The sequence below is a fragment of the Xyrauchen texanus genome, chromosome 39 (assembly GCF_025860055.1).
Source record: "Xyrauchen texanus isolate HMW12.3.18 chromosome 39, RBS_HiC_50CHRs, whole genome shotgun sequence".
Taxonomy (NCBI): domain Eukaryota; kingdom Metazoa; phylum Chordata; class Actinopteri; order Cypriniformes; family Catostomidae; genus Xyrauchen; species Xyrauchen texanus.
The window spans coordinates 26,883,970-26,906,549 of NC_068314.1; the positions used below are offsets into that span (position 1 = coordinate 26,883,970).

Consider the following 22,580-nt stretch of genomic DNA (forward strand, 5'->3'; position numbering starts at 1 on the left):
CACACCTCCTCCCAATGACCAGGTGCTCCGTCTTACCACGGCTGATGTGATAAACTCTACGTAGAGTCAACCCACAGAAGGCTGCTGGACCAGACAACATTCCTGGCAGAGTGCTCAGAGGATGTGCAGACCAGTGGGCAGATGTTCTTACCGACATCTTCAACATCTCTCTGAGCAGTGCCGTCGTTCCAACGTGCTTCAAGTCCACCACCATCGTCCCCATGCCGAAGTCTTCTTCATTGTCCTGCCTCACTCACACCCATCATCATGAAGTGCTTAGAGAGGCTCGTCATGAGGCACATTAAGCTGCCCCCCTCACTAGACCCACTGCAGTTTGCGTATCGTCCAAACAGTTCAACAGACGATGCCATCGCCACCACCCTCCATCTGGCCCTCACCCACCTAGATAAAAAGGATTCATACGTTTGAATGCTTTTCAAAGACTTCAGCTCAGCATTCAACACAATAATTCCTCAGCACCTGATTGGAAAGCTGAACCTGCTGGGCCTGGACACCTCCCACTGCAACTGGATCCTGGACTTCCTGACTGGGAGACCTCAGTCAGTCCGGATCGGGAACAGCATCTCCACCACCACCACACTGAGCACTGGGGCCCCCCAGGGCTGTGTGCTCAGTCCACTGCTGTTCACTCTGCTGATTCACGACTGTGCAGCAATGCACAGCTCGAACCACATCATTAAGTTCGCCAATGACACGACCGTGGTGGGTCTCATCACAAGAACGACGAGTCAGCATACAGAGAGGAGGTGCAGCGGCTAACGGACTGGTGTAGAGCCAACAAACGGTCTCTGAATGTGGACAAAAGAGATGGTTGTTGACTTTAGGAGAGCACAGAATGACCGCTCTCCACTGAACATCGACGGCTCCTCTGTGGAGATCGTCAAGAGCACCAAACTCCTTGGTGTTCACCTGGCGGAGAACCTCACCTGGTCTCTCAACACCAGCTCTATTACCAAAAAAGCCCAGCTGCGTCTCTACTTACTTTGAAGGCTGAGGAAAGCACATCTCCCACCCCCATCCTCACTACATTCTACAGAGGGCCTATTGAGAGCATCCTGAGCAGCAGAATCACTGCCTGGTTTGGGACTTGCACCGTTTCAGACCGCAAAGCCCTGCAGAGGATAGTGAGGACAGCTGAGAAGATCATCGGGGTCTCTCTCTTCCCTACATCAAAGACATTTACAAAAAACACTGCATCCGCAAAGCAACCAGCATTGTGGATGACCCACACATAAACTCTTCATCCTCCTGCCGTCTGGCAAGAGGTACCAAAGCATTCGGGCCCTCACGGCCAGACTGTGTAACAGCTTCTTCCCCCAAGCCATCAGACTCATCAATACTCATGGACTAGATTGACTGACTGACTGACTGACTGACACACACACACACACACACACACACACACACACACACACACACACACACACACACACACACACACACACACACACACACACACACACACACACACACACACAGTTGCACTTTAATTATTGTCACTTTATACCTGGCTGCTTTGTGCATAGAACACTCATCTCATAGTATGTTATGTTGACAGTTTCTAAAAATGCCAAATGTAATCTTTTTGCACTACTGTGTACTGGTCGGCGCTGCAATGTCTCTCACTGTGCCTATTGTCCTGTAAATTTTTAGTAATTTATTGTACTGTCCCGTAATTTTTGCACACATTTGCACGTGCGCTTTTAAAAGGTATGTTATTTAGTCGGTCTAGTCTCATGTGGTTCTGTGTTTGTCCTGGAGGAACGTTGTCTCCTTTCACTATGTACTGTACTAACTGTATATGGTTGAACGACAATAAAAACACTTGACTTGACTTGAAATACTTGGAAAGTATCATCAAAAAGTTTACACACCGACTAAAAGACACAAGCACTCAAGTCTGGATACTTTTTTTTAAATATATTTTTAAATAAATTTTTCCTGTTAACAGTGATGTTTAGTTTGGTTAGATTAGTAGAGATTATTAGACCCTTGAATAGACAGTTCCATTCATCTTCTGTAATAAAAGATTTCTTTTTAAGATTTCAAATAGGACCTATATATTAATGTTACACACAAGGTGACACACTATTCCAACCAACCATTTGCTCAGATAGTGAAGACAGACTCTTTTATATTCATTTACTAAAATATTAATGATAAAACTGAGCGGCATACAACTAAATCACTATGCTCTTACAGGTGAGCCTGTACACCTCAAGTTCAACCTCTTAGTCAACACATCTACTCTTCTAGCTTTACTCTCTTTATTCTTCAACTTTCTCTCTTGATTTTTCCACTTTGTCAATCAACATGGCCACATTTGGTTACAACCCGCAGCGACCTTAGATTCCAACAAAAACCCTCAACACATCCAATAATTCATGTTATGATGAAACGCACTCTACCAGTCAAACACGCTGCGTCTGGTTAGTATCCAGGCAAGCAGACACAGGCCCCAAGATCTGCCAAAACCACACTTTGAGCATGCCTGCCAGTTGGTCAGATTAACTAACCTCTTAGACCAGAGGAAGAGAAAAAAGCCACCCACTTAGGGCCAATCCCATTAGCAGAGACCTGACAGGCTGCAAGGTGTCAAAGACACAAACTGGCGACTAACGCACTGATTGACTGACTTTTCATATTGGCCAAAATGGCCAGATGGCTAACTTGTGAACATGTTTAATCTATAGAATCATCAACATCAATGGTCTTCCTTCAGGACAAATATTTTACATAAGGCATCAAGTGACAAACCAACAAAGAACTAAAATTATTTACCCTACAAAAGTAACTCAAAATGTCCTTAAAATCAAACCATGAAAAATATTTGAAAAACTTAACAGGCAGTACTATGTAATGGCTTTATTGGCTTGTGGATATGAAGAGGGAGTCATGGTATTTCTTCTACATATTTGAGATTGTCTTGTATAGAATACAATAGTTCATTTATAAATATTTAAGACACGGGAACAGGAACACCAACCTATAAATGGCTGAAGTGCTTTAAAACCTGCATGAACCCCATGTAGCTTAAAAACAGCACTTTAAATCAAAACAAAAGCTTTGAAGCCAGAGTCAGAATCGCTGTAAGGTTTCAGAGGGAGGTAACTAGTGAGCAGGCTTATATATAGGCCATGCTGCTGGTCTCTCGGCAGTTCCAAACACCCTTGAGCAAGGGTAATTCACCTACATTAAGGGTGGCCACTTCACAAATCATAAGAAAAAGTTATCTGCCCTCTCTGCAGAGCAAATCAGACAGAAAATAAAAGTGTGGAAAACAAAAAAGAATCAGTACTACAATCTTGTACACCTTTGGGATCTTTAGTCTTACATCAGTACACTCTAACTGGTCAAAATTACTAATGCATGCATGAATATCTGGAAAGGATGAACCTATTTAGCTGCATAAAGCATTTAAGATTACTTTGAAAAGGAATCCACAGAGATGCTGGTCTGATCCAGAGAAATTAACTGGACAAAAAAAATAATTCACAGGAACTCTGGCCTTTATCCCTCTTATCCACACAGGACAGATTGAATGCGATTCCAAAGGCTTCCTTCCATGTTCTACTATGCGTCGCACATGACTGAAAATTCTGGGCTCAACATCACTCCATGGACCACCAATAATGTTAATCCATAACCATCAAAATGTGATCGGAATTAAAAGGGATGCCAGGCTGCTACTATGCATACTGATTTCATTACAAACGTCATGCTAAGACCCAGTTAATGTGATCTACAAGACTTCTCCACTGAGAGCCTTTAGAAAGGATTTGTCCTACACAGCAAATATGGAAGACTGGGAATGTAATCTAGGAGGAACGCTATGCCCCTGAGGCATCTAAATCACAGGGCCATAACCACGATATACATTGAGGGGGACAAGTCGCCTGCAATAATCAGATATGGACAGATTGCCCCCCCCAATAATTAATATAATTTTCGCTATTCTGCAGCAGTTCATTAGCAACCGGTTTAATTGTCATTAAGTTGTTGCAGGAATAACACAATGGTTAAAAAATAAAATTAAAATTACTTTTTAGCATGCACAGTAGTCTAACACCGCTCATCAATGTCATATGAGATAGCAATAAAAACGATGAATGTGGGACTCAAAATTAAGAAGCTGAGCGGGAACCTCATGAATTCTTTCAGCGCTGCATGCAGGTATTAGTGTCAGGAGTTCAGGTTAAGAGTGTTAGTGTCATGCAAGATGTCAGTACTAAATATGCAATATTTGCCCACTATTTTATTGAAATGTTGTACAGACCAACAGTCATTTCCGGTGGTGCAAACTATTCACCATTTGGCAAAATTTGCAGTTTTTAATAAAAAATATGTCACGTACAGTTGTGATTCATGTCATTCATAATTGTGAATGTGAAAACATTAACAGAGCCATTTTAAGCATATCAGGCTAAAGATAAAGAGTGAATGTGTGTATATTGTAAAGGAATTGAATGAATGTGGTTATCTGGCGAGTTTCTGAAGTAGCTTTGTAGAATATTCACTTGATATCGTCTTAGAAAATGATCAAAGTAGAGTGTTTTCACCCTCAGATTAGATCATGTAAGACCTGTGACATCAATCGAGTTTTTAGGTTGTGGCAAGGACAGTGTCATATATTTGAAATGCAAATATTATTGGGTAATAATTTAAAACTAAAGATTTTCTAAATTATTATTATTAAGTCTTTAATTCTGAATTGTGTGCAGCATCTCCTAAGAGTCTTCTTTTAAAAGTGACCATTTTATTTTTGAGGATGAGCCACCAGTTAAAGTAGTTCACCTAAAAATGGAAAATGAACTTTTTCCTCACTCATTTAGTCACCCTTATGTTGTTCAAAACCCACATGCTGTTTTTAAGGAACATAAAAATAGATGTTTTAAGCAACTCTTCCAAAGAATAACAGTTTATAGTGAGCCGGTCAAGCTTCAAAAAGGACAAATACTATAAATATTCCAAGCTTTCTGGGGTCGCAGAACAGCTTTGTGTTGTATGAACAACTTTAACGGTATATTAATAATTTTAAATATTTTTTTTCAGGTGCCTGGGGAGCTCAGCAAGTAAAGACACTGACTACCACAACTGGAGTCACAAGTTCGAATGGCATGACTCCAGTCTGGCTTCCTAAGCAACCAATTGGCATGGTTGCTAGTGTGGGTAGACTCATGTTAGGTTAACCTCTTTGTGGTCACAGTAATGTGGTTCTCGCTCTCAGTGGGACACGTGGCGAGTTGTCTCCTAAGCAACCAATTGGCCTGGTTGCTAGGGTGGGTAGAGTCATGTTAGGTTAACCTCTTTGTGGTCACAGTAATGTGGTTCTCCCTCTCAGTGGGACACGTGGCGAGTTGTCTCCTAAGCAACCAATTGGCCTGGTTGCTAGGGTGGGTAGGGTCATGTTAGGTTAACCTCTTTGTGGTCACAGTAATGTGGTTCTTGCTCTCAGTGGGACGCGTGGCGAGTTGTCTCCTAAGCAACCAATTGGCCTGGTTGCTAGGGTGGGTAGGTTCATGTTAGGTTAACCTCTTTGTGGTCACAGTAATGTGGTTCTCGCTCTCAGTGGAACGCGTGGCAAGTTGTCAGGATGCCGTGGAGTATAGCGTGAAGCCTCCACACACACTACGTCTCTGTGCCACCACGAGGACTAAGAGCGCATTGGGAATTCCAAATTGGGGAGAAAAATCACATCCGTGATGAAAACAAAATCTAATTATATTAATCTTTGATACAGCACAAAAAAGAAAGATGACTAAAACAGGCAAATTGCTAGCAATGTAAATACAGTGGTAGTCTTGTACAGTGTGAAACAAAAATTCTCTTTTAAAACCAAACATTATAACATTTTGGGCCTTTATCGCATTTAAAGCCTTTATTCAGAAAATGATTGCATTCAAAGCCTTTACTACTTTAAAGGACCAAAGAGAACAATTATATTTGTGACCTCAACACCTGCAACCTCCCCCCTCCAAATGGTTTGGTGCCCCTCAATGTTCAAGTCTTGGTTAAGGCCTTGAAGCAGAAAGTGGTTCATGTGATTTATGACCTAATCGGACAATTGCTCATTGTGGGTTAATCATTGGATTTTTTTTAATTGTTCAGACAACAACAGATGTGGACTTATTGTTAGCTTGAGGGACACTTATCCCCTTAAAAACCAGGCCTTGTGCCACCACCAGACAATCTCATCTAATACGTGTTAACAATAGCCAACGGCCTAGACATAAGGGCTGCATTGTAATATTTACCAAAAGCAAAGAACCAGGTCCAACACGGCTTTTCCAAAAATGAAAAATAATAATCAAATACAGCATATCTTGGATGCGGCTCCCAGGCTTTTCCATGGCATCACTCCAGACAATTAAGCAACGTCTTTAAATGGCAACAAACAGCAGAGAAGCTGGTCACAGCTGAGTGCTAGTGAGAGCCAGTTCTCCTCCATTTACTCACACTTATCTTATGTGCACATGAAATGAGTAGGAACCCCCCATTTAAAAAAAAGAATAACATAATAATTGTACAGGCTAGAAAAGGAAACATGTTAATAGAGTGTTTGTGTAAGACAGAGAGCTATTTAAATATGTCAATTTATAAAATAACTTTTAAAAAAAGAAGCTTATTTTCGGCTGGAATGTTATGATGTGATATTAATAGCTGCCTACATAGTTCTGCTTTATTTGGCACAGACCAAACTTAACAGGAAGACATTACTAGTGACTACTGTATTTTATATGAACACTGACACGATTCATTCAAACAAGACAACTCCTTGTGCTAATGAGAACTATATGAACTTTGACGGATGAATAAATGGCCGTTCGCATCGCGCTGTTTTTAATTGTTCTTCTGTGTAATCATGCGCTAGACGGACGCCTTTGACTCTCTCGCGCTGGATCGCCGCGTTTTTTAGACGCCGTGTCACGTTAAAGGGACTTTCACTTTTAAAAACACGTCTCGAGACGCCAATGTTCTGTCCAATTCGTTGCCCTGCGTCTAACTTTGAATAGCGTACGAACGTGTTCGGTATGAACGGCCCTAAATCAATTACTCGAAAAAAATTAATCAGTTTAATGGAGGACGCTTCAAATGAACAGAGGGTGCATGAGGAAACGACATTAATTTAATCCAAATAGTGCTGTAAAAAACAGATTTTCCAACCCGGTGCAACACCTTATCTGTACTGCAAGCAAGCGCGCGACGCGTCAAAACAAGAACGCTCCCGCAAGCGTACATACTCGGATTCAAAGCCAGCTGCTGGGGGTGTGTGTCTCGTTCTCTCTTCAGCGTTCCACTTTGTCCCTTCGTATGTTAATCCAAAAAAACAAAGCAAAACAAAGACTTAATCCTGCTAACAGGGACAGGTCAACTAGAGATGAATCAAATAGAAAGACGGCATACGCAAGCTGTATGCAGCTCGGGCTTTCGCAGTCATAGTAAGAAAACCAAAAACGGCAAAAAAAAAAAAAAAAAAAAAAACGTGTTATAAAAGATAACACCCCGAAAGACTGCTCTCCAATAACACCCTGTGTTTAATTTCAGTCTGCAAGTAGACTCATGCATGCATAACAGTTCCCTGAGGAAAATCGTATGTATTCACCCTATGTTTGATTTAAAAAATGAAGTCGTCTGATCTCAATGGATTTACTTCCCCAGAATACCTCGACCACATCATGCAGTCAAGGAGCTAAGGCTCGATACGTACAATACAAACTACTGACCCCATTAAAGTAACAGACAGCCACGAACACTTACCTTTTACCCTGCACGAAGATGAGAGATTGTTTCGCATTGGACAATATCAAACTCTAAGCAGGCTTCACACATCTCCAACGTTTCCGTGGGAGAAAAAAAACGATCAGTTAACGCACTTTCACTTTTCACAAACAAACGCTCGGCTCGATGCGATTCGATCCGCTATCCTGCACGTCTTTGTCAAGTAAACCCTGCAAACAAATCTGCCGACCATCCGTAGTTCGTGCAAGGGGATCCAAAAAAGACATGCCTCAAGCTCTGGTGGCTCTGTAATAATGGGGGAAAACACGAAGCCTCCCCGCACATCCAGCCCAATTCTCCGCGTTAGTTCCACCAGCAGGATCAGGACATTATAAGGCATAAAGCTATTAACAGCCTGCGCCTGGAGTCAATAACAGACTCAGAGAACCATGGCTTGGACAAGACTGGCTCGCTGTTCGCACTGCCCACTCGAGCCTGTGAATTGTAATGAGCGTCCATGATGTCAGCAAATCAACGTACCTGCATTAGTTTACGTGAATAGCTAGTGTTGTTGGAATCATTTACATGCAAAACTGTCTCTTTCCCTCCAATTGCAGACTCCAGGCAATACTTGAAATAGACAATGCTAAAAGTAACTGAGCAGGGAAAAGAAACGTTTAGAGGTTTTGTAATATTTATAAACTGTAGGCTATATGTGATGCACTAACATGCACAACTGACTTAAGTAGCATAAAATTAGTTTAGTGCCATCTCTGGGCTGTTTTGTGCTCATTACATTTATAGGACTCTCAGCTAGTGTTGTGCTATGAGTCTTAAAAGGATAGTTCTCCCAAAAATGAAAATTCTCTCATCATTTACTTACTCTTGCCATCCCAGAAGTGTATGACTTTTTTCTTCTGCAGAACACAAATTATGATTTTTAGAAGAATATTTCAGCCCTGTACATCCTCACAATGCAAGTAAATGTGTGCCAAAATGTTGACGCTCCAAAAAGCACAATAATGCATCATAAAAGTAATCCATATGACTCCAGTGTTTTAATCCATATTTTCAGAAGCAGTATGACAGGTGTGGGTGAGAAACAGGTCAATATATGTCCTTTTTTGCTTGAAATTCTTCTCCCTACCCAGTAGGGGGCAGTATGCATGAAGAATGTGAATAAACAAAAACACAAGAAGAAGAATGTAAAAGTGATCTGTTTCCCACCCACACCTATCATATCATTTCTGAAAATATGGATTAAAACACTGGAGCCTTATGGACTACTTTTATAATGACTTATGTGATTTTTGGAGCGTCAAATGTTTGAAAATCTTTATTTGAGTTAAGCAAATGAAAGAAAGTCATACACAACTGGGATAACATATACGTAAGGGTGAGCAAATGATGAGAGAATTAAAATTTTTTGGTGAACCATTCCTTTAATATTCCAGGTTCAACAAAAATTAAGCTCAATTGACAGCATGTGTGGCATTATGTTGATGACCACAACAAATTATTTAGATTCATGTCTTATTTTCATGTAAAAAAAAAAATTAAATAAAAAGCTAAAGTGAGGCACTTTCAATGAAAGTGAATGGGTCAATTTGATAGTTCATAATAATTTTAATTTGATAAAAGCACTTACATTTATTCTTCTGTGAAAACGTGTATTATTTGAGCTGAAAAGTTGTTAAGTTTGCAGCCATTTAAGGGTGTTTGGGTTTACAGTATTACGTCGTCATTAACAAAAAAGTTGTAAATTAGATATATCAGAGATTATTTTATTTACTCAGATAACAACCTCCATGGCTGTATCATAGGGGAGTAACAGGTAACGGTGAACTAGCATGTTTCGACAGTAAGTCACTGATTGCGGATACCATACAAATGAATGGGGAGTGCCGTATTAAAATAAATGAGAGATATTGGAAAGCCCAACAGCCAACCGATGTAGAAAAGAAAATCCCGCCTCACAGTTGAAAGAGCCAATCACCTTTAACCTTTTCATGAGTAGGGTCCCAACATAGCTCTGGTCTCTGTGAATACAATCAGAGGCAATAGTAACTTTAGCTGCATTAGTAGTGGAATCAGCTAACAAGCACAATGGGAAAGGCGATTTGCAAACATTCACAAAATATAAAGTCTGATACTTACATCTTCATGATATAAAGCTGGAACAGTTGGTACTGATCCATACTTGAGAATCAAATGTTTTGAAAATCCTGCTTTATATTGACACTCATTCACAAAGCAGTCCAGTGTAAAATGATTTGCACAAACATACACACATTTCTTTATGTTTTGGGGCACATTTCCAACAAAAACAAAACTGTTCCACTGCGTCTTCAGTGGCTCTGATACTGGGAGTACACGAAGACTCTTATGTTCTCTTTTACAGCCAACAACAGAACGCTTATGATGCTTACTAAGCTGAGACATTATTCTTCTCACTGCATCTGCTCCAGCGTGGGATAAAATGGCGGACTGTGTCACTCAGGGGAGGATCTATGATAATAGGGTGGAGTCCGTCACCAATCGTGACGTCACGTTAGAGCAGAAATGAAAACCATTAATTTTGACACACTGTTTTTGATTAATAGAAATATAAGAAAGGGGGTGGGTGGACTTTTAACATTGTAGGGTGGATGTGTACACACATTGCCAACTCAAATTTATGTACAAACACCATATAAAAGTGAGTTTTGCATAATAGGTCCCCTTTAAAGTACAGGAGCACAAGTCAAATACACTTTTTGTGGTAATCAACATTATTCCACAAATGCTGTTGATTGAGCCTAACTTACATTGAACCAGGAATATTCCTTTAGTAAACAGAATTTTTTTGAGTGACAAGCTGAGCATTAATGGCTTTTTACATTTTTAATACTGTAGGGGACACAAATATTTAAACCCAAAATTTAACAGTAAGTCAAAGACCACCCAAAAAACAAACATACAAAAAATTCTCAACAACACAGAATTCATAGATGATGCTAAGATTAACAGTGTGAGTTCAGCTAGCTTGAGTAAATCAATACTAGGTTGAACTCATATCAAAAGCTTTCGCTCAGTTGCCTCTCACAACACCAGGTCACAACAAAAGGAAAGAAGAATGAAAACAACAGTGGTTAAATTGCTTTATAAAACCAAACATAAATCTTTTTGAATGCAGCTGGCTCTTTAACGCCTGTGTGGATGTGCAGTCATCTGAAAAGAGGATATCTCTTATTGGACTGTGCTTCTCATTTACCAGTCCTGTCTGAGCCAAATCCCTACACACACACACACACACGCACAAGCACACGCACACGCACACGCACGCACACGCACACGCACACACAAGGATCAATTACTACTGTCTCAGTGCTTTAGGCTTTACTGAATAACACACTCTGACAGCCACTTCATTCCCAATAGCCACAAGCTCACTGACATGCCTGGCCACACGTCTATGCAGCAATAGAAATCCAGTGAAACCACTAGTCTCCCAATCCTGTGGCTGATTGGCTTCTTTTATGATAACATTTATGGGCGTGTTAAATCGCTATATTCTGACTCTGTCATCACCGTGCAGTTATGATACGTTTGAAAGCACAGTAATTTACAGACCATTTAGCCCCCTGGGTAATCACAAATCATATGTGATTGTCACAAGAGGGAAATAAAGTAAATTTCTCCAATTTGGTTGAGACAATTGACAAACATCAGAAATCTTTTTTTGTTTGAATGAAAAATGCAAAGGCACACTTAAAATTCCTTCATTTAATTTCTTCATGCTTTCTCGAAAGTACCACACCCCCTCTTACTTGGGAAAAATGCTGATGACTATCATTCTTAGTCAACACACGGGCAGCTGTATCTAAGCTCAACAGCTGATTGCTGAGGAATGCGTAGTCTTTTTCTGGTACAACCTCATGATGAGATAACCAAATTCCTTCTGGGGAATGGACTAAGTCTTCTTGTCTTTCGGATGAGATGTTAAACCAAGGTCCTGACTGTCGGTGGTCATTAAAGGGGTCATGACATGAGTTTTTTTATTGTATTATTATGTTCCCTTAGGTGCAATTATAGTATTAATATATTTTTTTTTAAGAAAAACTTTTAAAATCTAGTGATTTATGACCTTTTCCCACCCTGTTTCTCATCCTCTGATTCAAACAGTCTGTTTTGGGGGCGTTTTCCATGTAAGACTTCAGTGTTAACGCCCACTGTTATGATTGGCTAACGTCAGTGCCTATGTATCAATTATTGACGCCCCAGCCAGAACAATATGCAAGTAAACTAAGTAAAAACACTGTGATTATTCATAATGAATGAAATTGTGCTTTAAAAAGTAGTTTAAAGTTTAAAATAGATTACTTACAGTTTGCGTCGTCGTTGTTCCCAGAATAGTCGGCACGGACTTATCTTTGAGCAACAGTTTTCTGGCAAAGCCAGCATCATATTGAGATTTGTTCTCAAAACAGTCATCCTTAAAATGTACAGAACAAACACTTAAGTTAACACTGCCGTGACTGGGACGTCCGCAAAAAATAAACTGCATCCATTTTTCCCTGACGTCTGGATCTTTCGGCAGCTTATTCAGAGGTTTTGTTTGACCACAGCCAGGAACAGCACATCTGTGTGGCATCGTAATTTTCCTGTGCACAAGTAGTCTCTGTCAGAGCTCGCTGTCCATCGACTGAACACTTGTGAGGCGCACGGCGATACTGAAATGAGCGTAGTTGTCTTGCGCTTAAAGCGTAGTTATCTTGTGCTGGAGGCGGTCATATGCAAACGCTGGTACGTCACTTCTAACCGTCACGTCACTTCTAACCATGAATCCAGAACGAGCTGTATTTTGAGCTTGATTAAATGATTCGTTTAGAATGGGGAGGACGTCTTAAAATATTAAACTTGCAGGACGTTTTAATGATACAAAGACCTCTTATATACCAAAAGATCAAGGCAAATTTGGTTTCTCATGTCATGACCCCTTTAAAAATCCCATAGAAATCCCATCCCTGGCCAAATTTCCCTCATAGGCCCTTCTCAATCATGGCCTCCTAATAATCCCTATCCATTAATTGGCTGTAACACTCTACTCTCTCCTCTCCACCAATAGCTGGTTTGTGGTGAGCGTACTGGCGCACAATGGCTGCCGTCGCATCATACAGGTGGACGATGCACACTTGTGGTGGTTAAGGAGTGTCCCCCTATAACATGTAAAGCACTTTGAGTGCCTAGAAAAGCGCTATATAAATGTAAGGCATTATTATTATTATCAAGGAATCAAAGTAAAGCATACCACCTCCTCACCTTTCTATGCCCTCCTTAGGAGCCATTCACAAAGGATTTGTTGTATTGCAATTTTTTTAATAGTTGGTATTTGTAGACAAATGTCTTTGTTGTGTCATGTCTCACTGTTTTTTCAGCATCTTGCACCATGAGCGCAGCATTTTTTGACATGTCTTTGAATGTTGTTACGTATTGATGTTTTTCAGTGTCTCGTGCCATGAGTGTTGCATTTTTTACTGTTAAAAATCTGTCTTGATATGTCTGCACTCTATTCCAATCCGCTATACACTGCTTATCTGTTTTTGCTGAGCAGGGCGATAACAGAGATTTGCTTGAAATTCAGTTTGCTTTGGAGTTTGGTTAACTATTCACAGCCTGTACAGACAAAGAGAGAGAGGGAAAGACAGGCTGTGTGATACATTACTGTAAGCTATCCTGAGCCTCTGTGAGCTGCACTGGGACCCTGAGCTCCTCCTCCATGGCCTTGTGGATTGACTTGCTATTTCTGCCCCACTTCTTCCACTTTGAAAGGTTTCTCCACTATACGGAAGTGCTGCAGAGCATGAGGGAAGTTTTCTGAGCCCTGAGGAAGTACCATCCAGACCTACAAGCAGATGTGGGGCACATTTGCTTTGACAGTATTGTCAGGAAGTTTTGACTGCAGTGAAGAGCTTGAGATAAAACAATACTACTATATTGTACACTTAATGGAGGACCTGGCCCGTTTTAAGATAGAACAATAATGTGTCTCCAAAAATACACAAAGCTTTCTCTTGGACAGATCTGATGAGTCATCTACTCAAAATATTTCTCTCTCTCTCTCTCTCTCACACACTCACTCACTCACTCTTTTACATAGCTCTTATATGCACAAATATAAGCCTGTGCTTTCAGTCAGTCAGAACAATGAGACTGGGCTGGTTCAGTGACTCTCAGAAGGCCTTCCATTACCATTCCAGGACCAGTTTTACAAACTGAAAATCAATTTATTAAAAATTCACAGTAGATCCACTCAGAGATGGCTGTAGGTGTCACAACCCACAGCACAGCATGTCATTCTCACAAATACACTGGAAAGGTTCTTGTCATTTTACAAAGTCGAAAATTTGTATGAAAACTGTTTTTAAGAATTTATGTTGTTTAGATAAACTGCAGCAGAATATTCTGGGTGTTGTGGCTATTGATACTTTTTGTTAACATGAAAAACACACACACACACACACACACACACACACACACACACACACACACACACACACACACACACACATGTTGTGTTTCCATGTTTTATGGGGACTTTCCATAGACATAATGGTTTTTATACTGTACAAACTTTATATTCTATCCCCTAAACCTAACCCTACCCCTAAACCTAACCCTCACAGAAAACTTTCTGCATTTTTACATTTTCAAAAAACATAATTTAGTATGATTTATAAGCTGTTTTCCTCATGGGGACCGACAAAATGTCCCCACAAGGTCAAAAATTTCGGGTTTTACTATCCTTATGGGGACATTTGGTCCCCACAAAGTGATAAATACACGCTCACACACACACACACACACACACACACACACACACACACACATGTTGTGTTTCCATGTTTTATGGGGACTTTCCATAGACATAATGGTTTTTATACTGTACAAACTTTATATTCTATCCCCTAAACCTAACCCTACCCCTAAACCTAACCCTCACAGAAAACTTTCTGCATTTTTACATTTTCAAAAAACATAATTTAGTATGATTTATAAGCTGTTTTCCTCATGGGGACCAACAAAATGTCCCCACAAGGTCAAAAATTTCAGGTTTTACTATCCTTATGGGGACATTTGGTCCCCACAAAGTGATAAATACACGCTCTCACACACACACACACACACACACACACACACACACACACACACACACACACACACACACACACACACACACACACACACACTTGTAATATAGAATGAAAGAATATGTTTAATAATTAATCCTTTCAGCAAGGAAATTCCAATCAAAAATCACAAATGTGCTTTTAAAGCAGCAACTTAAACTAAGTTAAATAAACTGGTACAATATGCCCTGTTTAAATATTTAGTTTGGGGAGGCTGCATCAGCCTGTGAACATTTACACAGAGAAGGGACTGAGATAGTTCTGACTTGTCAAAAAGATTGTAAGAGGCAGAGAGAAAGTTACATGATAAGTTTTTTTTGCATCTCTTCTGGCAGAAAACAGAAGTTGGACTTATGCCCCAAATCATGATCACTGACTTCATATCATTACAATGTTGCACCGTTACCCTGACCAACTTAGCCATTTGACACATAATGATCCACACAGCTAGTTGAGCAATGATAACTAGCTGGGCAATTATATGTCACTCTTATCCTATCCCATCCCACATTCCAGAAACATGCAGCTCTGGTCACATTAGATTGGGTCTACATGCTTTTGGCCCCAAAAATTATAAGACTCTTAAGGCACACTTTAAAATATACACTGTAAAAAACAAAATCCTGTTAAATTTACAGAATGTAATTTTGATGCCTGTATATTTTTTATGGTGCATTTATATTATTAAATAATGCACTTGTTATATTAACCTTCTGAAACTGTAAAAATCTGCTTTTCACTTTATAATGTATTGTTAGTCACCGTAGTAGTTACTAAAGGGCACATGAAGACATAAAGTTATCAATAGAGGCCGTTCCTGGAGCAATGACCAATAAAGTGCTCAGTGTCACTCACACAAACACTAAACACCATCAGGGGTAACACATGCGAAATTAAAATAATGTAATAAACATTAACTAAACTACATTAAATATAACACAGAACACCCCAATGTACATAACCGATATTAAAAATAAGATGAAACATAACTATTCCCATAAAATATAATGAAATGAACTGGGCCACGCAGGGAATTCTGGGAATGCCCGATTATTGTTTTTTACCATAATTTGAATAATAATTTACCGTAAATAGTATGTAAATGTACTCTCTTGTTAAACATAACATACATTTTACTGTTAGTTATATAGAAAATCTGGAAATGACCACATTTTCCCATAAAACTACATGTAATGTCTTTTTAAATATATTTAAAAGAATTTACCATATATTATTAGGTAACTACCCGTTAAACAATTAAAGCATTTTTACTGTAGCATTTTTAGTCTTCTACCGTTAAAATTATTTAACGGTAGGAGTTTGGTTTTGGTGCCCCCCACTGGACATTTCACTGGGAAACAGTAGTGAAACACGTAAGAAGCAAGTCATTTTGTTTAGCAAAAATGTTGCCATGGTTACATAATGTTCATGAGATCAGGCTGACACTTACTGCTTTGGCCACTGAGGGAAGTGTTTCGAATTTCGGTAAGCACAGATCAATTTTAGCTAAAGAAAAGTCAACCTGGCTGAGTTCGGATTTGGATACTACTATACTATACATAAACTTTCTGCCATAGTCACAAATGGCAGAAGTAGTAAGAGTAGTATTGGTAGAATGCCATTCTGAACTCAGCCCTTGTTTCTGTTTTCACTATGAGATCAAACTGGCTCATCATCCATCTGGTAAATGTATTATCAGAGAGGGTGTGACCCCAGCCCAAAAAGCAATACATACACTTCCTTCTTACAGACAAATCCTGTCAGGACACACATTCAGTCATTCATCTTTGAAGAGATATATTACCTTTGAATTGGGACTAGCCTTGTGAGACCTTTAAGATTTCCAGAGGCTAACAGTGAAAAATCAGACAAGAGAAATAGTATCCTTTATAGTTGGAATTCACACAGAAATGGGGAACAATCTATTAGATGAGGAGGATGCTATGGAACAGAAGATAAATAATAGTCCAAAAGATCACAGCAGGAATAACTGTGGGTCTTTCACAGATAAGGTTGTCGGCAATGTTAAAAATGAGAAATCTTTACTTTTAAGAAAATCGAGTTTGACAACACACGTATCAAGTTAGTAGTATGCAGAGCTACACAATCGTCCCAATAAGCAGGAACCTTATTAAACAGGACTTAAGCTATTTATTAAAACTATTTATCTATTAAGACCTTAAATAGCATATGGTGAATTGCAGAATGGAATTAATTTGTGTTATTGCTACAAGGCAGAAATCATGGAGTTTTAGAAGAAAATGCTTTCAACCATGTAAGACATGGCGGAAAATGAACTAATTAAATTATAGATGCTAAACGATAGAGAATAAAGAAAATAGTATATTGAACAGTGCCTCACTCTGAGATCTTAATTTTGAATAAAGATACAAATTGAAAGCATTTAATGTATGAGAAAGTGGATTAAAGTTCAACCAGATATAAAGCTATGCCAAAAAAGCCAGAGGCTCGAAGATAAATGGGCAAGTCCGTAAGAGGGCATTCTTAGGGCCACTGTGTCTGGTGCCCGAGTAAAAACAAGAGTGTGTGATAAATTTCCCCAGAGAGGGAAAAAAGATAGACTTTATTTTCCCATTTTAGTTCCATAAATTTTCTTTGCACTTTAAAAGTTTTCATATCTCTAAATCTCTCCCTATGTTCTTTGCTTATTTACATTCACCTCATATGAATTCAAGAAGAACGTTACACCCTACAAGGCATTAATAGCCCAGGCAGACATCAAGCGGAAAGGGAAGTTATTTGAACTGCAAATGATGGGGGAAGGAGTGTTTGTGTGTGTTTGTGCGTGTGTGTGTGTGTGCAGGTGGTTTATGAGGACATTTTTTTAGGTTACAAACTGGTATTTACAAGGGTATTGTGCTATAAATGTGGTTTATGAGGGCATTTCTAGTGTCCCAGTAATTCAAACCACTTAAAAAACATACTAAGCGATGTGTTTTTAAAAATGTAAAAATTCAGAACGTTTTTCGTGAGGGTTAGTTTTAGGGTTAGGGGTTAGAATCTATAGTCCGTACAGTATAAAAATCATTATGTCTATGGAGAGCCCTCATAAGGATAGCCGCACCAACATGTGTCACTGGATACGGTAACTGTTTGGTGTTAAACTGCAGGTCTTGGTCTATTTCACACCTATCTATTTCACACATAGTGTTTTCACAGTGCTCTTGTTTCTCGTGGACTCCCTCTGCTTCATACACAGATGCTTCTCTGTATGGGACGTCCCGGATATGTATCAGGGCTAGAGGGGAGTATACACACACACACACACCAAATTGTTCATTCTCATTAATTTTCCTTATTTACTAAGTAAGAAATAAGACAATTGTCAGCCCAGATCTGATCAACATATGGAAAACAGCCCATCTGTCACAGAATTGCATCGACTCGACATGTTCCAAATCTCCACAGTCTTTTTAGCAGGCTGCCAGTGATTAAATATGGAGATTATTCTGGGAAGACAGCAAGATCCAAGGTATGCACAGGCACTGAAAGACAGTAGGATATTGACTCACTGGCTAATGCAGGGAGCACAGTGAACTTGCTTAACCTGATAGATGCACTTGGGGGGGGCACCCAAAATCGTTTGGTTTCAGAAGACTGGAGTCATGTGGATTATTTTAATGCACCCTAAATATGCATTTTGGACTGTTAAAATATGGAGTACATTCACTTGCATTGTTTAAGAGGAGGAGGCCTGAAATTAAATCCTAAAAACCTTAAATTCTGTTTTGAGGAAGAAAGAAACATCTTGGATGGCCTGAGTAAATTATCAGCAAATTAAAATTTTTAGGTGAACTATTCCTTTAATGCACAAAACAACGTAAGTCCATAAGTGAAATAACATTAGAAGAGCCTCAGAATAAAATTTTACTTGACCCAGCATCTTAGCACACACAATTGCACCAAACCCATTTGTACTTGCACGAAAATACCAAAACTTCATGACCATGCCTATTGACTATATGATTTATGGCATAGCACTGCACTTAGTGCTAGCACTCTTAAAATAGGGCCCCTTTTGTATTCCAAAAGACATGATGGTAAATAAATGATGAGTTACAGTATCATTAAAATGTTGAGAGTGTCTGTGTTTATATGCAGAATTTAGTTTTTTTTTTTTTTTAAATCATGTAATCTAAATGGCCCTGCGATGGACTGGCGACCTGTCCAGGGTGTCCCCTGCCTTTCGCCCAATGTTAGCTGGGATAGGCTCCAGCCCCCGCGACCCTGTACACAGGATAAGCGGTTGACGATGGATGGATGGATGGATGGATGGATGTAATCTAAATGCATGACAGCCCCGTTTACCATTATGAAATACTCAGTCCAGTTTGTCTGCCTCCCAGTGGCTCCTGACTTGATGTTAATTACTGATTAAAATGTTAAAACCGTTTAGCTCATGGCTGAAATATGTAATCGTTCCACATTATCATTCATGGCTGGCGCCGAGAGACCAATCAGCCAAGCTCTGCATCTGTTGCCCCTTACAGCAATTGTACTAACACTTCTGTCCTATCATATGACATAATTATCCCATTTCAATTACATTGCAATACAGACATTACAATGTCTATGTTATGCACTAGCTACAAATTCACCCACACACACTATGCAATTATTATTATATATTGATATTATATATTTCTTATTTTTATTAAATGTTAAAAATACTAGGCTTGAATGCCATATTTTTGATGGTTCCTGGAGAGAATGTGTGAGGAAAAGTGCTAGAGAAAAGGACACTGTGTCTGGCTGAATCATGCTTACTGTCCAATCACCAGCCCCAGGACAGATTCAGAGGTCAGTAGTGCAGCAGCTAGCACGCAAGTGAGTGAGTGTGTGTTTGTGAGTTTGTGTGTTCTATACCTTGACATACATCAAGACACAATTAGCACATTTTACAATACAGGCATTGTAATACAATTTCTCTCAATTTGGAATGCCCAATTCCCACTACTTAGTAGGTCCTCGTGGACTCGCGGTTACTCACCTCAATCCTGGTGGCAGACGACAAGTCTCAGTTGCCTCTGCTTCTGAGATTTTTATCTGCATTTTATCACGTGGCTCGTTGTGCATGACACCACGGAGACACCACGGAGACTCACAGCACAGGAGGCTCACGCTACTCTCTGCGAACCACACACAATTTACCACACACCCCATTGAGAGCGAGAACCCCTAATCGTGACCATGAGGAGGTTACCCCATGTGACTCTATCCTCCATAGCAACCGGGCTAATTTGGTTGCTTAGGAGACCTGGCTGGAGTCACTCAGTATGCCCTGGATTCAAACTCGTGACGCCAGGGGCGGTAGTCAGCATCAAAACTCACTGAGCTACCCAGGCCCCCAAATACTACAGTCTTTGCAAAGATTCTCCAATGGCCTCCTCTATGGAGATCCAGTAACACAGCAAACATGTAGCGCATAATCAAAGCTTCAAAACCACTGAAGAAACACACAAACATACACTATAGTGTCCCCAAGAACAGCACTGTGCTGTTTTTAGGGTAGTTGAGACATGTTGCAAGTTATGATTTTCAATCTCAATTAACCAAATCATAGATTGGAGCTTGTCAAATCAACCAATCATGAGGTCTTTTTTCTTTTCTTTTTTATAAACCAAATGATTGAGCAAAAGTAGCAGCTAAAGTAGCATCTTAAGTTTTCATTTGTCCACTCTTATTCTTCCCTTGACAGTGACAACTTTTGTGCGCAAGTAGATGAACATGCTGTTTAAGAGATCTTGTCAAGATAAGAACAAAGGGAGTTCATGACGAGACTGGTCACACTAACAAGAGGCTCCACCACAGAGGGCTGTTTTAGAGGCCAGTTGAGGAATTTGACAAACCAAAGCTGGTGACCATGGTAAACTTTCAAGATGCTGTGGTAGCAACAAAAACAAACCAGCTTGCACACAAATAAAAACTGCTCTTTAACTCTGGGAACATTTTTTAAACGGATTCACCACCAAACATTTTCTTAATCAGTATTTTTTATTATTGTTTCCCATAAAAATGTCTAAATGACCTTAAAGCAATGGTTCTAAATCTTTTTTTGATGAACTCCCCAACTTCATTCCTCGCACCTTGCTTCTCACTGATTCTCAGAGCTGCACGTTTAGGAGCTCGAGACCAGTCTGCGAGTAAAACACACCTTCTTTGTGCTTGCGTGGCGCTGCTCTGCCCATTGAGCCGTATCCATCTACAGAGCCATGCAGTTGCATTAGCCGAGGTTGTGCATCCGCCTGTGTAATTGACACTGCTAAACCAGATACTACAGATGTGTCGCTAGACTTCAAAATCAGATGAACCGCGGTACAAATGCATGCCAACCCATAAAATTTAGAACCAACTGATATACTCCATGTGTAGATAAACGTATTAATGCAATGAGGAACTTGACATTAGATTTTATTATTATGATAAACACCCCTAACCTAACGCCTCCTCTCTCCTAATTTGCTCTTTGCGACCCCTGGCAACTTTTGAACACCCCGTGGGGGGTGGTACAGCACACATCGAGAACCCCTGCTTTAAAGGAATATTCCAGATTCAATACAGGTTAAGCTCAGCTGATGGCATTTGTGGCACAATGTTGGCTTGCAATGTTTTTCCTTCTTTCCCTAAAAAAAGGGGGGTGAAGAAGCAAAAATCTACAATCAAGCACTTACAATAGAAGTGAATGGGGCCAATCAGTAAATGCTGAAATACTTACTGTTTTAAAGGTATAGCCACAAAACGTAAACAATATGCTAGTTAACAGGATTTTTGACAGATATAAGAATGAATTGCTTTTAGAAAAATATAAACTTCACATTCCTTCCTTGAAACACTACAAAAATTAGCCCCATCCATTTGCATTGTGTGTTTGTATGTAACCTTGTTTATTCAAAATACATTTACTTGAGAAGCAAGTAAATATGCTTGTAAAGAATATATCTTGAATTAAGTTTATTTTCTTATTCAATTGGCAATTTTTTTTCTTCTGAAAACAAGGCTAAATGTCGCAGTATTCAAGTAATATCAAGAAAACGTTATCTTCTTTTAATGTTTAGATTATTTTACTGAAACTTAACTCAAAAATACTGATTAAGAAAATTATATCTTCGCTGTTCTAGATCTAAATAAATATGGAAATCATTTTAGCTTATGACTTGATCAAGAGTAACAGTCTCATTTAAATGTCCCCGAACTATCCTTAAAATAATTAAAGGTGAAGCATGTAATAAGTTTTCCAATGTTAAAATACATTCTCCTATCTCCACTTAATATGCAGACACAACTAAGTAATTCTTAGACTGAGTCCCTTAAAAGATGTAACAAAGTGGCACTTTCAAAACATTACACTGCTTGTTTGAGCATCCGACAAAGCAACATTGGCTTAACCAATGACGTACGTTTGAGGCGGAACTATCTTTTTGTCAGACAAATTACAGATGTGGAAAGTGTTCCTTATCTTTGCTATTCCATTTGGTGATATTACTGGTGCAGAAATCACATATTTATACTTCATAACAAAATTTCTGAAGCCGTTTCAGAACAGCGGACACAGATTTCCGCATTAGTCAGACATAAAAAAAGACCAACTGGAAATCAGTTGTATCAAAGCCTGACACCTACTTAATAGAGGATCTGATCACAGGATGATTC

At 39.5% G+C, this 22,580-nt stretch overlaps 1 protein-coding gene across 3 annotated transcripts in view; it reads right to left on the reverse strand.

The window, feature by feature from the left end:
* LOC127632372 (prickle-like protein 2) overlaps positions 1-22,580 on the reverse strand; it is a 103,287-nt gene that overhangs the window by 17,905 nt on the left and 62,802 nt on the right. Inside the window, exon 1 of one of the 3 annotated variants that reach the window (XM_052110926.1) lies at positions 7,780-8,179. The exons of the other annotated variants lie outside the window; for them this stretch is intronic. The gene's annotated coding sequence lies outside the window, so the exon portion shown is untranslated. Of the gene's footprint in view, positions 1-7,779; positions 8,180-22,580 lie in introns of those variants that run through there. 3 annotated transcript variants of the gene reach the window in all.